The sequence below is a fragment of the Cannabis sativa genome, chromosome 1, assembly GCF_029168945.1.
Source record: "Cannabis sativa cultivar Pink pepper isolate KNU-18-1 chromosome 1, ASM2916894v1, whole genome shotgun sequence".
Taxonomy (NCBI): domain Eukaryota; kingdom Viridiplantae; phylum Streptophyta; class Magnoliopsida; order Rosales; family Cannabaceae; genus Cannabis; species Cannabis sativa.
In genome coordinates, this window is record NC_083601.1 from 23016096 (window position 1) to 23038646 (window position 22551).

General features: G+C 33.6%; 1 long non-coding RNA gene and 1 other non-coding gene across 2 annotated transcripts; one reads left to right on the plus strand and one right to left on the minus strand.

Moving 5' to 3' along the window:
• The first annotated feature begins 9294 nt into the window (after nucleotides 1–9294).
• Nucleotides 9295–9401, plus strand: LOC133033783 (small nucleolar RNA R71). The gene has a single exon (XR_009685846.1). It is a non-coding gene; the product is annotated as a small nucleolar RNA R71 (small nucleolar RNA).
• Nucleotides 9402–10671: 1270 nt separating this feature from the next.
• Nucleotides 10672–12819, minus strand: LOC133032148 (uncharacterized). Its single transcript, XR_009685020.1, has 2 exons — nucleotides 12150–12819; nucleotides 10672–12038 (listed from the first exon to the last, which is right to left on the minus strand). It is a non-coding gene; the product is annotated as an uncharacterized LOC133032148 (long non-coding RNA).
• Between the last annotated feature and the right edge of the window lie 9732 nt (nucleotides 12820–22551).

A 22551-nucleotide genomic window follows, 5' to 3' on the forward strand; every position in this document is an offset into this window, starting at 1 on the left:
GCGTCTGCAGGGTGCACACCCAGGCTCACGCGCGCGCGGATCGAAGCACCTGGTGCATTCGTGCACCTAGCTTCGACATCCAAGAAACCCGATTTTCCAAAATTCATAACTTTTTCAATTTTTATCGGAATTGAGTTCCGTAAAAAACAAAATTGCTTAATTTTTCACAAGGAATCCAAATAAAATATTTTCAAAAATTGAAAAAATATATTTCATGGGAAAATTTCGTACAACACATACATTAATCAACTAACACATAAACCAACATGAAACCATCCAAATCAACACAAAACATGCAATCATCGTTTTAATTCATATTACATGAAACTAAATCATTACCATGGCTCTGGTGCCAGTTGTTGGAATTATTTTACCAGGATCTAGATTTACTAACAAGTATGTTGGATTAACAACCTAATATGAATTCTAAAACAATGAAAATAAACACATATAAAGTTAGAAAACCTTACAGTGGGTGCAGCGGAATAATATGACTCCTTTCGTTCAGATCTCTAGCCCTTGATTCCTTTCTGTAGCAGAGCATCACCAAGATCTGAACCTGGATCTTCTTTTCTCCTTCTTTGATGCAGAAATTCCATAGTCTTCCATACTATGATTGAGATACCACTTGATGTGTGTGGGCACTACTCATCTCACAAGGATTTCGAAATTTCTCTCTATTTTTCTCTCTCAATTTCGTGGCTTTTCATCCATACAAGAGAAGAGAGCAAGGTTGCTTTATATAGGGAAAAGGGAGAGCACAACTTTCCAAATAAAACAGTTTCCTTAATTACTGTGTAATCAATTAACTGTCTTATTTAGTGTGATCCAGCACTTTCTTATTATAGCTAGGCTTTGATTAGTAATTACATGATAATTAAAAAATAAAAATAATAATTGGGAAACACAAAGGGAGTGCTCGGCCATAGAGGGAAATGGGCCTCACTTGGATTTTGCAGTTTCCTCAATTTTATTTCAATTTTTCCAAAAATGCCATTTTTCCAATTCTAATCATTTAAATGCCAAAACTAATTATTTAATAACTAAAATAGATTATTAAATAATATTGTCATTTAAAATAATTATTAATTAGACATACAAAGTCTCTTAATTAATAATTAAACACTACTACAAAAACCCCCTTTAGAGGCGGTTTTTAAGCCCTTTCAGCGTCGGTTTTCGTGAAATTCGCTACCGACGCTGATACGGGTACGTATGGCGTCAGTTTTTATAAAATAACCGACTCCATAGCGGTTTCCTAAATTTTTTTTCAGCTTTCATTAATATATTTTTTTTTACATTTATTAAAAATCTAAATTTATTTTTGTATTATTAATTAAATTAAATTAAAGCATAAATAAAAGTAAATTAAAAAGTTAAATAAATACAAATTTACATTGCTCTATATGTTTGTATATTAGGTATTTTTTTATTAATATTTTATATTTTATAATTAATATGTGTTTGTATTCTAGTATTTTAGTATCATTTTTATAATTTTTTAAGTTATGTTTTATATAATAATTAGTATATTGAATATTAAAATAATGTGTAATATTTTAATTTTTATGTAATTTAATATTTTTATACATTTAAATTTTATAATATGGGTTTGTATTTTTCTAGTATATTATTATTATTTTTATAATTTTTTAAGTTATGTTTTGTATAATAATTAGTTTATTGAATAATAAAATAATGTGTAATATTTTAATTTTTATGTAATTTAATATTTTTATACATTTAAATTTTATAATAGGGGGTTGTATTTTTCTAGTATATTATTATTATTTTTATAATTTTTTAAGTTATGTTTTGTATAATAATTAGTTTATTGAATAATAAAATAATGTGTAATATTTTAATTTTTATGTAATTTAATATTTTTATACATTTAAATTTTATAATATGGGTTTGTATTTTTCTAGTATATTAGTATTAATTTTATAATTTTTTAAGTTATGTTTTGTATAATAATTAGTTTATTGAACAATAAAATAATGTGTAATATTTTAATTTTTATGTAATTTAATATTTTTATACATTTAAATTTTATAATATGGGTTTGTATTTTTCTAGTATATTATTATTATTTTTATAATTTTTTTAAGTTATGTTTTGTATAATAATTAGTATATTATCCCAATATTTTTGTATTTTTTTTAGCTTACTATATCTATCATTAACACTCAACAATATCTATCCTATGTATTAATATTATTCGAAAATTACTCTAAGTATTTAAGGATTATCTAAATATATATAAAAAATATTCTTATAAAAGTAAGTTAAAGAAAACATACCTTAAACCAAAAATTATGTACTTGACTTCCGATAAAGTCACTTCCGATAAAATCCTAACAACCAAGTTTAAGAGAAACGAAAATCAAATATTATCCTAATTCTACCAAAATTTCGTCAGCATAACGGCTATAATTGAACGTTTCCAAAAAATTTAAATCTATTAATAACATTTTCCTAATACCATTAATAAACAAAATTTGAGAACCTTTCAAATATGAACTTTGACATTGATAATCATGGTACTAACACGAACATGTTATGAGTCAAATATAAAGACCTACTAAGTATAATAAATGCATAGACACATCAATTAGATTATACAAGACAAGTGCCTAAAGTAACAAACAAAACAAATGTCACCTAATTTCACAAACATGTTTTGAGTCAAATATAAAGACCTACTAACACGAACATGTTTTGAGTCAAATATGAATGTGTTATGTCACCTAATTTCTTACAACTAGCGAGTAATAACCTTTTTTTTTTAACCTAGTTATTTATGTTATGTACTTTTCCTTTAACATTTATGTTTTTTATAATAAAATTTGATCCAAATTCTACTGAAATTTTGGCAGCATAACGGCTGTAATTGGACGTTCCCTGTTACGAATTTTCTGTTTATTACGCAAGTGTACGTATCAAGTAGTATCTCACGCAAGTGAGGTCGAACCACAGGGAATTGGATTAAGTACTACTAAACTATACTTATGATTCTATTTGGTAAAATAATAAGTTTGCAATTTTAAAAGTAAATAACTCAGAAATTAAAGAGAAAATAAACGAAGATTAATCAAGATGAGAGATTAGGGAGGCGAATCCTGTTGATAAGCTACCTATGTCAATACCTAATTGCTATCCTTATCTCAATGTGAAAGACAGATTATAAATTAACCTAACTCTTTTCAGATCTTTTAGGTTCTAAATAATATGTTCTCTAATTAACTTCTTAATTAGATCAACACAAAATCAGCATTAAGCAATAATCTATTAGTCACTAAGGCTATGTAAATACTTTCGTTTTACATCAAAACCTAGACTATCCAAATTTTAGCATTCCTAATTCTCACTTTTCAGATTTCGAATTAGGATCATAGAACATGTAAAAGGTGATCAAGCTTGCACATGAAATTAAACACAAATAGAGATAGTATTCACACATAAGATGAAGGAATGACAATTATTTATTAACTAGGCATAAACTTAAACAACAATCATCATCCTCCCTTATTGGGAAATTTAGTTCATAATAACTCTAAAAACATCCATGATTAATTCAGAATTAAAAACAAACATAAAGATGAATCAAAAGGGTAAAAGAAAGAAACTAGAAGGTGGTATCCCTCCGGGTCTTCAAGATAGCTTCCTCTCCACTTGCCTCCACTATTAGGTCTGTTTCTGCTTAGATCTGACCTTCAATGTCGTATTCAATATAGGGATGAGTGGTGAGCCTCCAATTGAGTGAAAAATCAAAATTAGGTCAAATCTGCGATTTCCGTACATAGTCGCGACTAGCATTTAAGCTGGTCGCGACTACAGGCAAAACTCGAAAAACCGAGTTTCTGCCTAACTTACGAAGTCGCGACCAGGGTCGCGACCAGGAAAAAGGGTCGCGACCTGGCTCTCTGGAGGTCGCGACTACTGACACTTCTGGAACCGAATTTTCCAATTTTTCCAAGTTTGTCCCAGTTTTTCGCCATTTGACTGAATTCGAACTTTAACACCCTGGGAACCTGAAATAATGAAAATCAAGTGTAAAACTGCTCTAAAAGACACCAATAGACGAGATAATGCTAACTTTAAAGACCCGAAATATAGGTTTATTATAACCTAACAAATTCCCCCAAACTAGATTCTTACTCGCCCCCGAGTAAGATAAAGAAAACTAACTACGCTATCAGATAATCACTACGCTGCTGACTCATGCTCTGTTTTCTTCCTTGCATAAACTAGAATTTTGATCCTATCAACTCTAACAATTAAGTCGGATGCTCAATTAACAACACTATGTACAACTGCACAATCTACTCAAATATGAAACATCGTTATAAAAGTTTTACTCTTTCCATTAGTCCCACAGCCCGATAACTCATAAGCTTGCATGTTTACCTTTCTCCACTAATGTTGACAGTATTCTTTGGAATCATTAGGTCTTTTAAAGGCTTAGGTAATATGGCTCAGATATTCAGGGATAGGCAAGAGACAATTTTGGCTCAAGATATCATAAGCACACAAACAGAACCCCCAAGCTTTTACTTTTCTTTTTCTAAACCCCATACTGTTCCCAAGTTTACCAAGATTGAGAGAAGATATATTTATTATTTTCCAACATCACTGAAATCATATTTTTTTTTTCAGTGCTCTTTTTTTTCAGTGACATTGAATTACACAATTTTTTTTCCTTTTTTTTTTTTTTCTTCTCTTCTCAATCTTACAAATTTTTTTTCCCTCTCACTATTTCGTCACACTAAATGTTTCTTTTCCCCCAAACTAATCATATAGCTTATGATATCATGGATAATCATGGTGAGAATAAAAATTAATAGTGTGGTTGCAAAATTTTAAATCAGTGGGTGAAAACACAACAGGTTAAGGCTGAAAAGGGTAACTAGGGATATACATTATGGTAGGCTTGAAAGGCTCAAACTATCCAACAAATGCCTAAGTCATATTCCAATTGAACACTATCAAGGATTTCGCCTCAAAAGAATAAACATGCAAGTTCTAAGCTATCCTGTCAATCTTACCACAAACCATAGTAAAACAGTTATAACAATTTCACAAATTGAGTACTTGCAGAAAAACACAGGTTTCTAAGCATCCAAACTAATCCAAAGAGTTAACAAAATCAAGCACACAGTTATTTTACAGATTCAGATCACATCACACTAATCAGCAGTATACAACTATCATCAAGCTTATTGCCATTCCTTAACTAAAGCAAAAAGAACTAAAACATAAACATAAAATTAAAATGCAGAAATTAAAGTGCAGAATTTAAAAATTTTTAAGCCTCTCCCCCCAAACTAAATATTACATTGTCCCCAATGTATACAGTAAAATGCAGAGAGAAGAAACTTACCTGAGACCCTTTCAGAAAGGGTTGGGTGGTGGCGGCTGGTCATAGGGATAGAACCGAGGAGGTTGTGCCAAGTAGTTCGGGTCATCAATCCCAATGTTCATTCTGTTGATGAGAGAGTTGAGTTGCTGAACTTGTCCCTCATCATAGATACTCCTCTGCACCATGTATTGTTGCATGTGGTTGTTCTGCTAAATTATGTAACTCAGCTGTGCATGAGTGTATTGTGTTGTAGGATCGATGAGCCTAGGCAATTGTAGTGGTTGCTCCTCTTCTTCTTCTTCAACACTAGGCTCACGTTGCCGCCTACGCCCTTGCGGTGCATCAGGTGGTGGCTGCCCATAGGGGTGTGGCTCTTTCAGCCTGTTGACAAAGGCGATGTCCATCTTACGAAGTGGCAACACCGTGTTGTCAAACTCTAACTGGGGAACTTCATATGCCCCGCAGAGTTCTGTGATAACCCCCGCCAAACCGAAACCACCTCCCGTGGCTCCTTGCACGATTTGGTCAATGCTCTGCCTTATGACTTGTCCAATGTTAATGTTGTACCCCTTCATTATGGCGTACACATATTTAAGGCGATCCATTTGGACATCGAAAAAATGCTTGTTGGGCACTAACCGAGCACTCACAAAGTACATCCATGTTTTTGCCACCGGGTTCAGCTCACACCGGTATAGAATATTAGGCGACCCCTCATTGTCATGGAACCTCAACCCAGGAAATCCCACTGTCTCCGCGACATCCACCATATCAAACTGCTCTTCCTCCTCAATAATTCGGAGGCGTTGTTCCTCCCTAGTGTAATCTGGGACAGAGAACATCACATTGAATGCGTCAGCAGTGGCGGGAACTTTCTTTCCACGCACCTTCACTTCCCCATTCCGGCGGTCGGGCCAATTTGCAAGGAATTCACAGGCCATAGTAACATTAGCCCGACCCCGAGTATCCACAAAACTTCCCCACTTCATTCTCTCAATTTGCGCTCTGATCGTCTCAAACCGAGGTTGGCGCCTCAATGGATTTTCCGGGAATTCAATAGACTGATCTTCAATATAGGCTCTATTCTTCAACCTTACAAAGCGATTGTGAGCCTCGATACTACCAAAGCGGGTTCTATCAAAACCCGTTGGTGGTGGGTTCGAAGACGAACCTTCCTCAACATTCCTAGTCCTCTTTGGTGCCATTTTTTTTTCTCTTATTATTATTATTATTATTTTTTTTTCAATTTTTCTTTTTTTTTTTCGAAAATTTCTTTTTTTTTTTTTTTTTTTTTCCTCGAAACTTTTTTTTTCGAAAATTTGTTTTTTTTTTTTCTAAGAAAAATTGGGCAGCACCTCCCCTTAAATTTTCTCTATCCCAAAAATAAAAATTCACTCAATCAATGTTCCTAAACACTCAATACCACAATACAATAATAATAAACCCAATATCATCAATATTTTGACACCACACACATTTATATCACTCAAAATCTCAAAATAATTAATCAAATTCTTGAAAGAATGAAGAAAGTGATACTTACAAACCCGAAACCGCTTTACTCCACCTCCATTGTTGAATGTTCTTGAAAGCTTGAGGTTGAGGGTGACAACAATGGTGATTTTTGGATTTGGGTAAATTCTTTGGTGTGGGTTTTGATGATATGTGTAGATTGTTGAGTGAAATTGGGTTTTTGATTAGATTGGGTTTAAGGGATTTGAGAAAAGATGAAAAGATTGAAGATTGGAGATGAAAAATTGAATTTTTGAGATGAAAATAGGGTAGGGTCGGCTGAGAGGATTCGAAATTTGAATTTGGTTTGTGTAGGGTTGAATGAGGGGGAAAGTGTGAATTTATAGAAATTTTGGCCAGCAAGTCGCGACTTGGCCTAAGGCTAGTCGCGACTAGCTAACGAGGAAAATTCAGGCCTTTCTGGAAAATCAGCAAGTTGCGACTGAGGTCGCGACTTGAGAAATAGGTCGCGACTAGGCTTAATGCTAGTCGCGACTTCTGGGCTTCAGGTCGAAATTTTTTTTTTTCACGCTTTTCACGATTCAATTAAAAAGTAATAATGTCTGGTTCTAATCTAAAAATTGAAAATACTAACAATATTAAAGCAGACTAAAACATAATCAAAAGTTTAACAAAATAATACTTGGGTTGCCTCCCAGAAGCGCTGTGTTTATCGTCATACAGCTAGACGCTGAGCCTTGCACTTCAAAGTGGCGCCAAGATCATGGCGGACTTGGCTTTGTTAAATTGACCTCCCAAGTTGATAATTTCAGAGTTTTGCACCAGAATAAGTTCATTTTCAGAATTCCCACACACCAATCTTTTCCAACGTCGCCGAATCGTTCGAAATCGCTCTTTAGGCTTTGCTTTCTTCTTATCAGCTTTTGCAGAAGAACTCTTCACTATCTCAATCTTACAACAGGTAGGAATGTCGGTTGGGGAAAAAAACATTAAAAATGACCTCTTCATCTTGCACTCGCAACTTTAACTCCCCCTTTTGAACATCTATTAATGCTCGGCCCGTGGCTAAGAATGGTCTTCCCAAAATAATGGGAATAGTTGAATCTTCTTCCATATCAAGAATTAGGAAATCAGCAGGGAAGATAAACTTACTAACCTTCACCAGTACATCTTCAATTATCCCACGAGAATGAGTCAAAGAACGATCTGCCAGTTGTAAAGTCACTGTTGTAGGCTTTGCTTTTCCCAATCCTAGCCTTTTGAAGACAGACAATGGCATTAGATTAATGCTTGCTCCCAAATCACACAGAGCTTTGGTTTCCACCGAACCCCCTATAGAGCATGGAATATTGAAACTACCCGGATCTTTAAGCTTGGGCGGTAGTTTCTTTTGCAAAATGGCGCTACACTCCTCAGTTAATGCCACTGTTTCATAGTCCTCCAATTTTCTCTTCTTAGACAATATCTCCTTCATGAACTTCACATAACGAGGCATTTGTTCCAAGGCTTCAGCAAAAGGAATGTTGATGTGTAGTCTTTTGAAGACCTCTAGAAATTTTGTGAACTGCTTGTCTAGATTGGTCTTACGGAGTCTCTGAGGATAAGGTATCTTTTCATGATGCTCAATACTGATTGGTGGGGACTGTTGTGGTTGTGTTAAGCTATCAATAGCCTTCTCTACTGTTGGTGTTGGGGTTGGCACTGGTTGAACTTTAATCTCCTTGTTTGCATCAATTGGTTGTGTCAATTCAGGCCCATCATACTTCTTACCGCTCCTCAGGGTAATTGAATTGCAATTTTCCTTAGGATTAATTTCAGTTGTACTAGGAAAATTTCCTTGAGGACGGGTTGCTACCTGAGTTGCTAATTGGCCCATCTGAGTCTGCAGGTCTTTAATGGAAGATCTAGTTTCAGTCATGAATTGTAGCAATAAATCTGTCTGCAAACCAGAATTTCCACCAGAGGTTTGTTGCTGATTAAACTGTTGGTTCTGGTTCTGGTTCTGATTTCGTTGCTGATAGAACCCACTGTTTCTTCGGTTATTACCCTGGTTGAACCCATAGTTGTTGTTGTTGTTCTGTGAATAGTTTCCAATGGCTTTAGCTTCATCCATTGGCAAATCATCCACATCAGCTTGGCATTCTGAAAAGTGATGGCTTCCCCCACATAACTTACACACAACTTGGGCTTGTTTAGCTTGCCCTGCAATTATCTTTGTCAATGCCTCAACCTGTGCTGTCAACTTGGTGATGGCATCGACCTCTAACACACCAGCTACCTTCTTTGATTGACTCCTCTCAGTTGGCCACTGTTGATTGTTTAGAGCCATCTCCTCCAATAGATCATAAGCCTCATTAGCACTCTTCCTCATAAAGGCTCCTCCAGCTGCAGCATCTATTAATGTTCTTGTATTTCCTACCAACCCATTGTAGAAGTTGTGGACCAGCATCCACTTCTCTATACCATGGTGAGGGCACTTTCTGATCAGATCTTTAAACCTCTCCCAAGCCTCATGGAGAGATTCATTATCTTGTTGGCAGAAGTTATTAATTTCTCCTCTCACCTTTGCAGACTTAGCTGGAGGAAAGAACTTTGACAAGAATTTTGTTGCCAAATCATTCCAGGTGGCGATAGAGTTGGGTGGCAAGGAGTTTAGCCAACTCTTGGCTCGCTCTCTAAGCGAGAATGGGAACAGTCTCAGTCGAATAGCATCATCACTAACTCCATTAACTTTAAAGGTTTCACAAAGTTCCATGAAGTTAGAGAGATGTATTAGGATCTTCGAAGGGAGGCCACCAAACTGAACTGAAGACTGCACCATCTGAAGTATGGCAGGTTTGATCTCAAAGTTATTTGCATCCACTGCCGGTGGCCTGATACACGACTGCACTCCCGTCAGAGTAGGGAGAATGTAATCTCTCAAGCTGCGGCCATTAGCTTGATCTTCTACTGCGCCACCATTGTTACCGTTATTGCCTCCATTGTTTGCAGCATTGGCAGCCATGATGTCTGAAGTTTCAGCGATTCTGAAACTCCCTCTTGCCTCTTGTTCTTTCGGTTTCTCCTACAAGTTTTCTCGATTTCGGGATCAGCGGTAATATCCTTTGCTTGTCCTTGACGGCGCATACACTTATGATTCCTGAAATAGATCAAGAAAATATTGCAAGAAAAAGGTTAAAAAAATCAGCAAGAGAAAATATACCAAAGTAGAAGTTAGTATAATTTTGTGTAATATTAATCTTTAAACAATTCCCCGGTAACGGCGCCAAAAACTTGTTACGAATTTTCTATTTATTACGCAAGTGTACGTATCAAGTAGTATCTCACGCAAGTGAGGTCGAACCACAGGGAATTGGATTAAGTACTACTAAACTATACTTATGATTCTATTTGGTAAAATAATAAGTTTGCAATTTTAAAAGTAAATAACTCAGAAATTAAAGAGAAAATAAACGAAGATTAATCAAGATGAGAGATTAGGGAGGCGAATCCTGTTGATATGCTACCTATGTCAATACCTAATTGCTATCCTTATCTCAATGTGAAAGACAGATTATAAATTAACCTAACTCTTTTCAGATCTTTTAGGTTCTAAATAATATGTTCTCTAATTAACTTCTTAATTAGATCAACACAAAATCAGCATTAAGCAATAATCTATTAGTCACTAAGGCTATGTAAATACTTTCGTTTTACATCAAAACCTAGACTATCCAAATTTTAGCATTCCTAATTCTCACTTTTCAGATTTCGAATTAGGATCATAGAACATGTAAAAGGTGATCAAGCTTGCACATGAAATTAAACACAAATAGAGATAGTATTCACACATAAGATGAAGGAATGACAATTATTTATTAACTAGGCATAAACTTAAACAACAATCATCATCCTCCCTTATTGGGAAATTTAGTTCATAATAACTCTAAAAACATCCATGATTAATTCAGAATTAAAAACAAACATAAAGATGAATCAAAAGGGTAAAAGAAAGAAACTAGAAGGTGGTATCGCTCCGGGTCTTCAAGATAGCTTCCTCTCCACTTGCCTCCACTATTAGGTCTGTTTCTGCTTAGATCTGACCTTCAATGTCGTATTCAATATAGGGATGAGTTGTGAGCCTCCAATTGAGTGAAAAATCAAAATTAGGTCAAATCTGCGATTTCCGTACATAGTCGCGACTAGCATTTAAGCTGGTCGCGACTACAGGCAAAACTCGAAAAACCGAGTTTCTGCCTAACTTACGAAGTCGCGACCAGGGTCGCGACCAGGAAAAAGGGTCGCGACCTAGCTCTCTGGAGGTCGCGACTACTGACACTTCTGGAACCGAATTTTCCAATTTTTCTAAGTTTATCCCAGTTTTTCGCCATTTGACTGAATTCGAACTTTAACACCCCGGGAACCTGAAATAATGAAAATCAAGCGTAAAACTGCTCCAAAAGACACCAATAGACGAGATAATGCTAACTTTAAAGACCCGAAATATAGGTTTATTATAACCTAACATTCCCAAAAATTTTAAAAGTGCCTAAAGTAACAAACAAAACAAATATAACAATACAGAACAAAGAAACTAACATAAACAATACAAAATTTATCCACCCATCCGACGCAGTACATGTATTCGCAGAACCTACTTCACTACGGATGAATATTTAAGATATTCAAACTCAACTAAGCATGCCTTGATAATTATTTATACTAACAAAAGGTTAGTGGATGGATATACCTATTGCAAATTCGATCAACACCGAAATATGTCGACCCTCAAATATTAGCACACAACCAATAACATAATGCAATATACAACCAATTTAAAATTTTAATTATTAAATTACTTACTAGTTATTAAACAAAGTAGCAAGTTACTAGCTAGTTACTAATTTCCATAGTTAATTTTTAAAAAAATAACATATAAATATATATACATATATAATCAATTATATATTCACACTGCCATTATTTTAAAAACTTTATCTCTAAACTAATTAAATTCCTACTACCTCTCATTCTCATTCACAACAAATATATATACAATACAAATACACAAAATACACAAATAGTATATACACACAAGATATATATAAACACATATTCAATAATAAAACACAAAATATATACATATATATTATATATCAAGTTAATAAATATTTACCTTATAAACGCAATCCGGCGATAAAATGCTACAAAAATCCGACCACCTCTAGAACACACACAATATAATATTAATAAAATAAAAAAATTCTAAAAAAATTTACAAAAACGAAATAATACCAATGTACATAAATAAAATGAATAGAAAACATATTTATACCTTAATGGACGTTGAGACTCAACGTTTTCTCCGCTAAAATCGGTGGCCGGAGTTATACCCACCACCTTTCTTTATAATAGGTTCGGTTTGGTATATAGAGGGGAAAAAAACTAAACTTTTTTACAGTATAGGTTTAGGTATAGAAAATAGAAGATTTTAAGACAAAAATGGGGTAAAATGGTTAAGAAATGAGGGAGAATGAGGTTGTTTTAGTGGTGGTTGGCGAGGGTTTTTTCGTGGGTTTGGGGCTGCTGTGGGTGGCTGTTCTTCGTGCTCAGCAAGGTATGAAATGATGAAGTGAGGAAGACGAAGCAGAAAGGGTCTGATATATAACCCTATGGCGTCGGTTATTAACCGACGCCATAGGTGCCACGTGTCGAATAAAGGTGGCACCTATGGCGTCAGTTAATACCTAATAACCGACGCCATAGGGTTATATAAAAAAACCCTGATTTTTTCCAACCCCCAACCGACGGCATAGATATATATACATTCTATACCTACAGTTTTTACCAAAAAACTGCCTCTAAATGTCAATGCAGATATTTTCACCCCCTTTAGCTTCCCTTTTTATAAATTGGATTGAAAAAAGGGAAGCTAAAGGCTTAGATTGTAGTAGTGAAACCTAGAAACCCTTTTCTTTACGATTTCATCCTTAAACTGTGAGAATTCATAAAGTAGACATAGTCTAACTTTTAGAATTATAATCGATTAATTAAAATCAATTAACCGAGTCTTACAAGCAGTATGGTCTCAACTAGTATGGGGACCATGGGTCTATATAACCGAGCTTCTAATAAGTCGAACCGAATTTACCAAGTAAATTCCCTAACTTATTAATTCCTCATTGAATCCACACTTAGAACTTGGAATTGCACTCTCAGTCATATAGAAACGCTCTATATGTTCCACGATATAGACACGTCATTAGTTATCCATTGTTATAACCCTAATGTGATCAATGATCCTCTATATAGATGATTTACACTGTACAGGGATTAAATTACCGTAACACCCTACAATGTATTTTATCCTTAAAACACTTAACCCTGTATAAATGATATTTCACCTAAGTGAAATGAGATCTCCACCATTTATCTTCATTTGGTTAAGCTCGAAGGAAATCATCCTTTACTTCTATTTGCCAAATAGAAGCTATAGATTCCATATTTATGTTAGCGCTCCCACTCAATTGCACTACCGTGTTCCCAAAATGTACGTATCACCCTGATACAAAACTAGGCTTAACTAACAAATCAAAGAACACGAGTAACACTCTTGAAATTGAGCCTAACCATATCAAGATTGAGATCATGTGATCTAGGATCAACAGGTGATATTGAATTGAATAGATATTACGGTAAATTTTAACATATCTAATCAAAGTTCAATATCGGTCCCTTCCGATGTATACTCCATACATCCGATACTGGTAAACTTTGCCAATGTCCTGGAAATGACATAACACTTTTCCAAGGTGTAAGAATACCTATCGCTGATTATACCATGTCAGTCTAAATCCAGTGTTCTAACAAATCAGGGAATAAACTTTTGAACATATAATAAAGATTATATTCCACTGTGCTGACAACACTATAATCTTTAACAAACTCATTTGTTCTGGACTTAAAAAAAAAATCATACATTATATACATATAATCATGAAATAAATCATGTGAACCATGCAACATAAAATGTTATTTCTGATCTTTATTAATAAGTAAATCTGATTATTATGAAATGAGTTTTATTTAGGGCATAAAACCCAACACCAGCGCCCTCACGTTGGGACAGATAACCCGGGAAAGGTTAGAGTCCTCCACGGATTGGTGCGGAAGGATGAGTTTTGCCTTCCTGCAGTTCTCTGTAGTGACCACGCCCCCGACGTCAAGATCAGCCCGGTCGTAAGAGGCAAAGGCCTGGGCTCTCCGAAGAAAGACCTGAGTAGGTGCAGTCCATTCATAGGGAGGAATCCTGACCCACTCAGTAAGGAGCTCCGGATTGTCCACTGCCCGGAACCCGGAGGAGAAGAAAAAACGATGGCGATACTCCTTAACGTGAGTTTGCCTATTATACGGGACCACCCCTTCATTAGCAGGGTGGGCCCGGAACCCGTAAAAACCATCCTTAAGTTTGTGCCCCTTCTTGGGGACGGAAACAAGTTCGTAAAAATACAATATTTCCGCCGGGCGGGGAGATCCCCATCCCCGGGCGGAATAAAAAATAAATAAGCCTGAAAGCAGGCGGTATGCTTGGGGAATAAGTTGGTATGGTGCAAGGCCGACAAAAACTAAAAAATTAACAAAATAATCTTGAAGAGGAAGCATGGCCCCAGCCATCAGATGCGTCTGGCTCCAGGCCCCGAAGCCGCCGTTATTGTGATTGGGCGTCTTCGCGTCGCGAGGTGGCCGATGGTAGGTCCCTGATGTGGAAGGCTTGATTCCAACTACCTCCACGATGTTCTCCAACTGATGGGGACAGGTCAGAGTGGAGTGAAGCTCGGCCGCCTCCCATCCGGTCGCTTGAGACTTGTACCCCTCCTGGGCAACGGGACCCAGGGAGACCTCCTCGACGGTAGCCAGGCGCTTGCCGCTCTTCTTCGATGATTTTGAGCCAGAAGCAGACATTTTTCGATTCTGTAAAAAGAGTAAGATTCCAGCAGTTAGGCCCCATACCAAACCCCAAATCAAGAAAAAGGGAATGGGGGTCCCCTAACCGCTGGAAAGAGGCCCCCTCCGGACACCTGTCATACAGGAAACCTTAGGAGGATTCCCTGGACAAGAGTCGGGTCCAATAAATTCACAGAAGACGGCCTTACACGCTAAAGAAAAAGAAAAGGTAGAAAACAGAAAGAAAAAAGTCTGTCCTGTGCCTTAAGCAACCATTATACGAAGATCGTATGGTCTTCTACAGAAACAACAACAGATGCGTGACAACAGTAATCCTATCACTAGAGCAGTAAACTCAAACCGATTATATGAAGGATTTAAACACTTGCATGCCCAGAAACTTCGAATGCAAACCCAGAAAAGAACAAACAGATAAGTAACAGCATGCCATGCAATAATAAAGCAAAGGGTGCAAAGAACTTACGATGAAGTGTTGAAACTGGGGGTCCTGCTGTGAATCGAATAGAGACAAGAAGGACTGATAGTAACAAACGAAGAGGAACTGGAGAAAATTGCAAAGTGTTTAAAGGCGTTGTTTTGGGTTTGAGAATTTTCTCTCTGGGAAATTTGAGCAAAGTTGGCAAGAAATGGGAAGTAACCGAAATGAAGAAAAGGTGGTGGCTTTTATAGGCAAAGCTGCATGAGGAACAGGCGTCATCACCTACCAATCAAACGGTGGGGGAAGCGCACGATTCGAATGCTTAAAGATCAACGGACCAGATTGATTTGCAATAAAGGCGGTGGAAATGTTTGAGTATCCGTCTGACACCATTAATGCGCCGTATCAATCAATGGGCGCGAAACGAATCGACCCCTGCAAAAAGTGAATCGCTGCATTAAAAGCCATCATTAAATACACCCTCACGCGCTCAAAGCTCGTGCCAGGAAATTGAGGAGTCAACTGGAAGTACTTGAACAAGCCTTGTTTTATTTTTCAAATAAACAAGGCTTGGGGGGTAAATGTTGCCCCTAATTTTGCCCAATATACGTGGACCAACCAGATAAGGACACGTGGATCAAGCGATTTACAATATTTGCTAAGTCTTTATGCCATAAGGTAGCGTCCAGGACGTAGCTCCCGAAGAAGGCATATGGAACTCCATATGCTCCCGGAAGCTCGAGTAACGCTAAGGCATCTCCGCGAGGTGTCAGGTTTCTCCTGAGCAATCAAGTCGCATTAAATGTCGCATGGGAGGAAGCGTGTTGGGACTGCTACACGCAATAAAGTCTGACGGCACAACCTCCAACCAACAGCTGCACAGTAATGATCATTTAAGTCTAGCGACGGCTACACTGTGAAGAGTCACATCAGTCAAAAGGCAATAAGGACATTCCACATAAAAACCTTACAACACCTAGGGATTTGACCATGCATTACCCATTGTATATTCATTGGGAATGCCCAACTTTATGGATACTTACAGATACACTTGTAAGGATAATTCTGGGGATCACCCCACCAAAAACACTATAAATACCCCCCTCAAAGCTCATTCAAAGGGAAGGAGAATCTGGGGCTGCATATGAGAAAGTAGAGAAAATACTCACCAAGAACATTCTTTGTATTTATAAGAGTGAAACACTCCCCAAATACATTCTCTGTATTAAAGACATCCATAAATAACAAAGACTCGTGGACTAAGGCTCATTAACGCCCCAACCACGTAAAAATCCTTCTCTCAATTTCTTACAGCTCACTAACTTTATAATATTTTATTAGTTGCCGAAAACCTCGGTCAACAAGTTCCTCTTCTTAATCTTGAGATTTACTTGATTGTCTTCCAATGTTCTTCTCCTGGATTAATCTGATACCTACTCATTACTCCCACTCAACAGCAGGTGTCTGGTCTAAGGCATACTAAAGCATGTCTAAGACCTCTCACTGTTGATTTAAGAAATTCTTTCATGACTTTATCTTTTCTGGAATAGTTGAGACTTTTCCTTAGATAAATAAAATCTATGTTTAAGAAGTTGTGAAGCTTCTATAGATTTCTATTAGAAAGAAAATGCTTCAGCATCTTACTAAAGTAAGTTGCTTGCATTAGAGTAAGTAATTACCAGGTATACCATAAGCCATAGGTTTAGATAAACTCAAACCTATAATACTAGGAACATGAAGTTTGTTAAGTCCATAGAATAGACTTATTAACTAAAATTGACTTTTATGTCCTTGTAATAGAAAACTTTAGGTTACTCCATGTGAATGGATCAAACTATAGTTTTCATTGGCTTTCTTCTTAGTTTCTTATCTTGACAATCCATTACTTGTTTAAACTCACAATGGATTTAAATCACTAGTGTCTCCCAAGTCATGAGAAGGTGAGTTCCTAGAAACTCTCCCACTACGACAAGGTACCGTGAATTATGTCTAAGAAAACTAAATGGTATTGATCTCTTCGGTTGTGACAAGACAGCAGAGGCAGTGGGATCATCATATGTCAAATAAGATGATAGAACACTTTTGGAATCAAGAAAAATATCTCCTTTATTTGCTACTTATTTTCAGACTTAGTCATTTTCTTAGAAAAGTAGTATTTGTTTGAACAAACACTTTCTTATCTATTGACTATGGGATGGTCCACCCCTAATTACTTAGAATAGCTAACAAACCATGGTTAACAGTTCTAGCTTTTCTAAAGATTTTGATTAGGTCATCCATGAATCTAGTAATGATTTACATTAAGTACCCAACCACTACATCATTCTGAAATTGTATTACCATAGAAGGATTTAGGCAACAACTAGTAACTAATCATCAAAATGCAACTCGAAATTTCTGGGGAGGTAAGTTTGGATATAATTCAAAAATTAATTTAATGATCTTTGAACTGCATATCTACTAACTATTTCTCCACCCCTATCAGTTCGCAAGATCTTTAACCACTTACCTTAATGGTTTTAACCATTGCTAGAAATTAATGAAATTTTTCAAACATTTCAAATTTCTTTGCATAAGGTATAATCTAGAGTGATCGTTTTAAGAATACAACGAAAAACTCATATCCATCCCTGAATGTATATCCATCTGCGAATGAGATGAACTACTTTCAGTGGATTTAGGCATATTAACTCTTTGCAAAGATTGATCTTGTCAAATCCACTATGAACAAGATACAAATACCATAGATTAAAAAATGTGGTAGTGTCTTTTGATGACTTAGGTTTAGTTACATCAAAGAGTTCTTAGAACACTGCAAGTGGATCCTGGTCACAGAATACCTAACTCATATTCCATACAGTTTGAATCCATTAATAGAAGATGGATATTAAACACTTGAGAAAGTGTAACTGTATTGTATTCTGGAATTAGAAATATAAGAAAATTTCTGTTTGGAATCTAAAATTAAAGTCAAAGACTTAAATTTATACCAAATATAATGAGTAATTCTTTCTTGGACCAGCACTACTAATACAAACTCTAAGTCGTATTTGCCCATACAAGTAGGAGATTTCTAAGATTGAAGATTTATATCAATTGGGAATAGAATTTCGGGATTATAATCATATGCATCATTTAATTTCTTAAGAGAAAATATAGAATGACATGAAATGATTTATAGACCATTCATCCAATGATATGTTATTGAGCTAATTCGAAATGAATAAGCTAAGAGGAATTAGGATAATTTCGTTTAAAATAAGAATCCAACGATGCTTCGATTAGCGAAAGTCAAAGTAATCTTATTTATACAATCTTCTTGTTTCATATCGTAAAAATACTAGTCTAAGGTGTCATCAATTGATGAACAGCTAGATGTCGCATATACAATATTTATCTTTCGAGATCTAACACTATTATGTATGTCTAATGGTGAAAATCCACTAGGGATTTATCTCATTAGATAAACAAGCCAAGTTAGACCAACAATGAAGATTCGAAATTAAACTACAACTTAATAACAGAAAATAACACGGTTCAATATAAATTCATACACAATTCAGAAATTATTAAACATATAGCAAGTAGGAATGACAAGTGAAAATACTAAAACTTACAATCCTAAATAATTTCTAAGGTTTTCAACAAACTAATATCAGTGTCCCATTTAGGCGAGAGTCAAAGCTACCATTCATTGAATAGAGTTGTCAGCTCGTCTAAAATGTTAAACATTCTAGCAACCTTTTATTCGATCAAGATTGGAATTCAGCGTTGTCCCGTTTAGGCGAGAGTCAAGGCAGTTCTATCTTATGAGCTTCCACCATTGTTTCGCAATTCGCAAGTCAAGTATGGTCGCCACCATTAGGGTGTCTATACCATACAAAACACTTACAAACTACTTATCATGCGAGGTTAAACGGTGCGAAATTGCTAATGAACGTTCCTCCATTAGGGAGGATTACTCACTAAAACAAATGCGGTGTAAAACCCACAATGGAGATCGAATATCTTAATAATAAAGCTCATTATTTAAAGAGAGTTGTATTTTCTTTGATTCTCGTTATTTAATCTATTTATTTTAAATATATATTTATTAAAATTTCCAATTTAGAATGAAAAAATTTTAAATATAAATTTTAATTTAATATTTATAAATTTTACTTAGATGGATATGAAAATAACATGAATTATTTCCATCTTAGTAATAATTTCCAATAAATATTTAGAAAAATATTCAATTTAAGTTGTTACAAAATTAATTTAAATTAATTTACAACTCAAATTTAATTTTCTATAAATATATATTGCATTTTGAAAAATTAAAGTATTCAAGGATACAATTTTCAAAAATGCATGTTAAAATAAATTAATCCTGGAAAAATTATTCTAATTTAATGTTGGCCCAAAATTAATTAATATAATTAATTTACAACAAAAAATATAATTTTCCTATTTAATTAAATATACAAGAAAAATTTCAAATATTTAAGTATGATGATGAAAATCAACTTAAATATTAATTTTCTATTTAATTAAATACACTAGAAAAATACTTCAAGCAAAAAATATCACCTATTTAGATTTTCCTTTGACTAATTAATTCAATTTCTAATAATATACTTTAATTCAATTTATTTTAAATTAATCATTAAATAAAAAAATCATTGATTTAAGTTGGTCCAAAATTAAAATAAATAATTTACAACTTTAATCTATTTTTCAAATAAAATTTGAAATTCCAGCATTTAAGAAATGCAATTTCGAAAATTGATTAATAAAATAAAGAAAAAATATATTTTGAAAATTATTTAAATTTAGTTGAAAAAACAAATTTCAACTAAAAATAATTTTCTATTTAATTAAGTGTCATGAAAAAGAAATATTTAAGTATCATGATGAAAATCAACTTAGATATTTAATTTTCAAATTAATTAAACGTATTAAATTCAAGAAATAAATAATTAAGTGTAGAGAAGGCTTAATTATTAATCTCTAGTTTAATACTAGGAAAAAATATACTTGAAATATATTGTACCAAAATTAATTATTTAAATAATTAATTTCACAATGTATAATATTTTCCTATTTAATATTAGAAATAATAAGTAGTCTAGAAATAACTATCTAGAAAATATCTTATTTGACTAAGTATCTTTTCCACAAAATTTGAAAAAATATCTAATTTAAGTTGTATTAGAAAAAATCTAGAACTTAAATATTTTCAAATTTAAATTTAATTAAATATCAAAAATTAAGTTGTAACCACTTAATTTGAAAATATACCATTTTAAGTTAATATTCGAAAAGATATTAACTTAAAAAATATCTAAAATATTCCATTTTAAGTTAATATTCGAAAAGATATTAACTTAAAAAATATCTAAAGAATCTTAATAACCAATGCCTAAAATTCCTCAACTTAATTTTGAAATTTTAAATTCAAAAGATATTCAGATTTAAGTTGGTTAGTTGTAGATAACTAAATATCAACTTAAATAGGAATATTTAATGAAAAATTTAAATTAAGCTCCAGAAAGAATCTAGATGGTTATAATTCTATATTTATTTAAATACAAGAAAATACATATAGTTTAGCTTAGAATAAAAAATTCTTTAAACTATAATTTTCTTAAATTAATTTCAAAATAAATGAAATTAATTATGTTGCTAATCAATTTTATTAGGTTAAACTAGTTTAATTAACCTACTACAGTTATTCAAATCAGGCAAATGGGCCTTCACAATTGGGGTGGTTCATGTGAGGGGGTGCTGGGTTCAGTATGTCGTACCCACTACTATGGCTCCCAACTCTCACACAAGGCCCAAAAGAGAGGAATTTAACCTTAAAATGAACAACTGTTATTAATTGAATAAGCCCAAAACTAAATGGACCTAAATAAAATCTATCAAGAACTATGATAATTTATTTAGCAACATTAACCTATATGCATCTATAATGAAATTAAACACATAGGCTCACACAGGCACACTTTGGATGGGTCCTATCATGTTGCTAGGTCATACACAGATGAAAGAAGATTGTAAATATACCTGTTACAAATTATTAACTTGATCAAGGGAGCCATCAGATCATTAGATCTGGCAAATAGTAACCATGGCTATTTGCAATCAAGTAATAATAGGTTTTGAAAACTTACACACAAGCTAAAACACATACTCCTGCAACAAGGTTAGTTGGATAGTTGGATGTAGGATTTATTTAATTTTAAATTAAATAATTAATTTCGAAAAAAATTAATTAATAAAAAAAAATTCGAAAATAAAAAAAAATTGAAATAAAAATTCAAAATTAAATTAAAAATTTAAATTTAAAATTAAACCTACAATTTTGAAAAATTAGGTTTCAACCAACCTAAATATCATTTCAAAATTTGCTAACTACTTTTAAAATTTAAATGTTATTTTATAAATAAAAATTAAATAAAAAATTAAAAAAGATAAATGAATATCTTTTTCAGATTTTAAATGTAATTTAAATAAATAAAATAACAAAATTTAAAAGTTAGTAAAATATCTTACACCTTTTTAAAATTACATGATTATAGTTATCTTATTTTTAATTTTAAATAAGGTCAAATTATTTAAAAAAAGATTTAATTTTAAAATATTTAAAATCTGACCTTAAATTTAAAAATAAGATAAGATATAATCACATTTAAAAATAAGATAGATTATTAAGCAAATAAGATAGATACTAACTATTTTTAAATTCAAATTACACTAATATCTTGAATTAAATTTAAAAAATATTAAATTAATTCAAAATGATAATTAGAATTGAATTAGGAATAGTAATAGTATAAATACAGAATTACACAAAAAATCGGAAGTTAATTCCATGAAAAAGCATGAAAAATCGAAGAAAAATGAAAAAATTGCGAGCTGTACGGACAGTTTTCGCGATCGCAGGAAAATTTCAGCATAACTCTGATTTTTTTTTAATCTTCAAAAAATCATAACTAATTCAAATTAAATCGAAATTGAGTTCTGTAAAAAAGTAACTTGCTTAATTTTTTCCATACTATCCAATAAAAATAATTCCAGAAACAGATATTCAATTATTTTTAACGATAATTCACAAACACCAATCAATCATCAAATAACACTCAATACAACATGATACCATCCAAAATATCAAACAATCGTTTTAAAATCCAAATTTCTTGCAAGTAAATCAATTACCATGGCTCTGAGGCCAGTTGTTGGAAATTATTTTACCAGGATCTTAGATCTACTCACAAGTATGTTTATTAACACCCTAAATATGAACTTTCTAAAACGATGAAATAAACACATATAAAGTTAAGAAACCTTACATTGGGTGCAGCAGAAT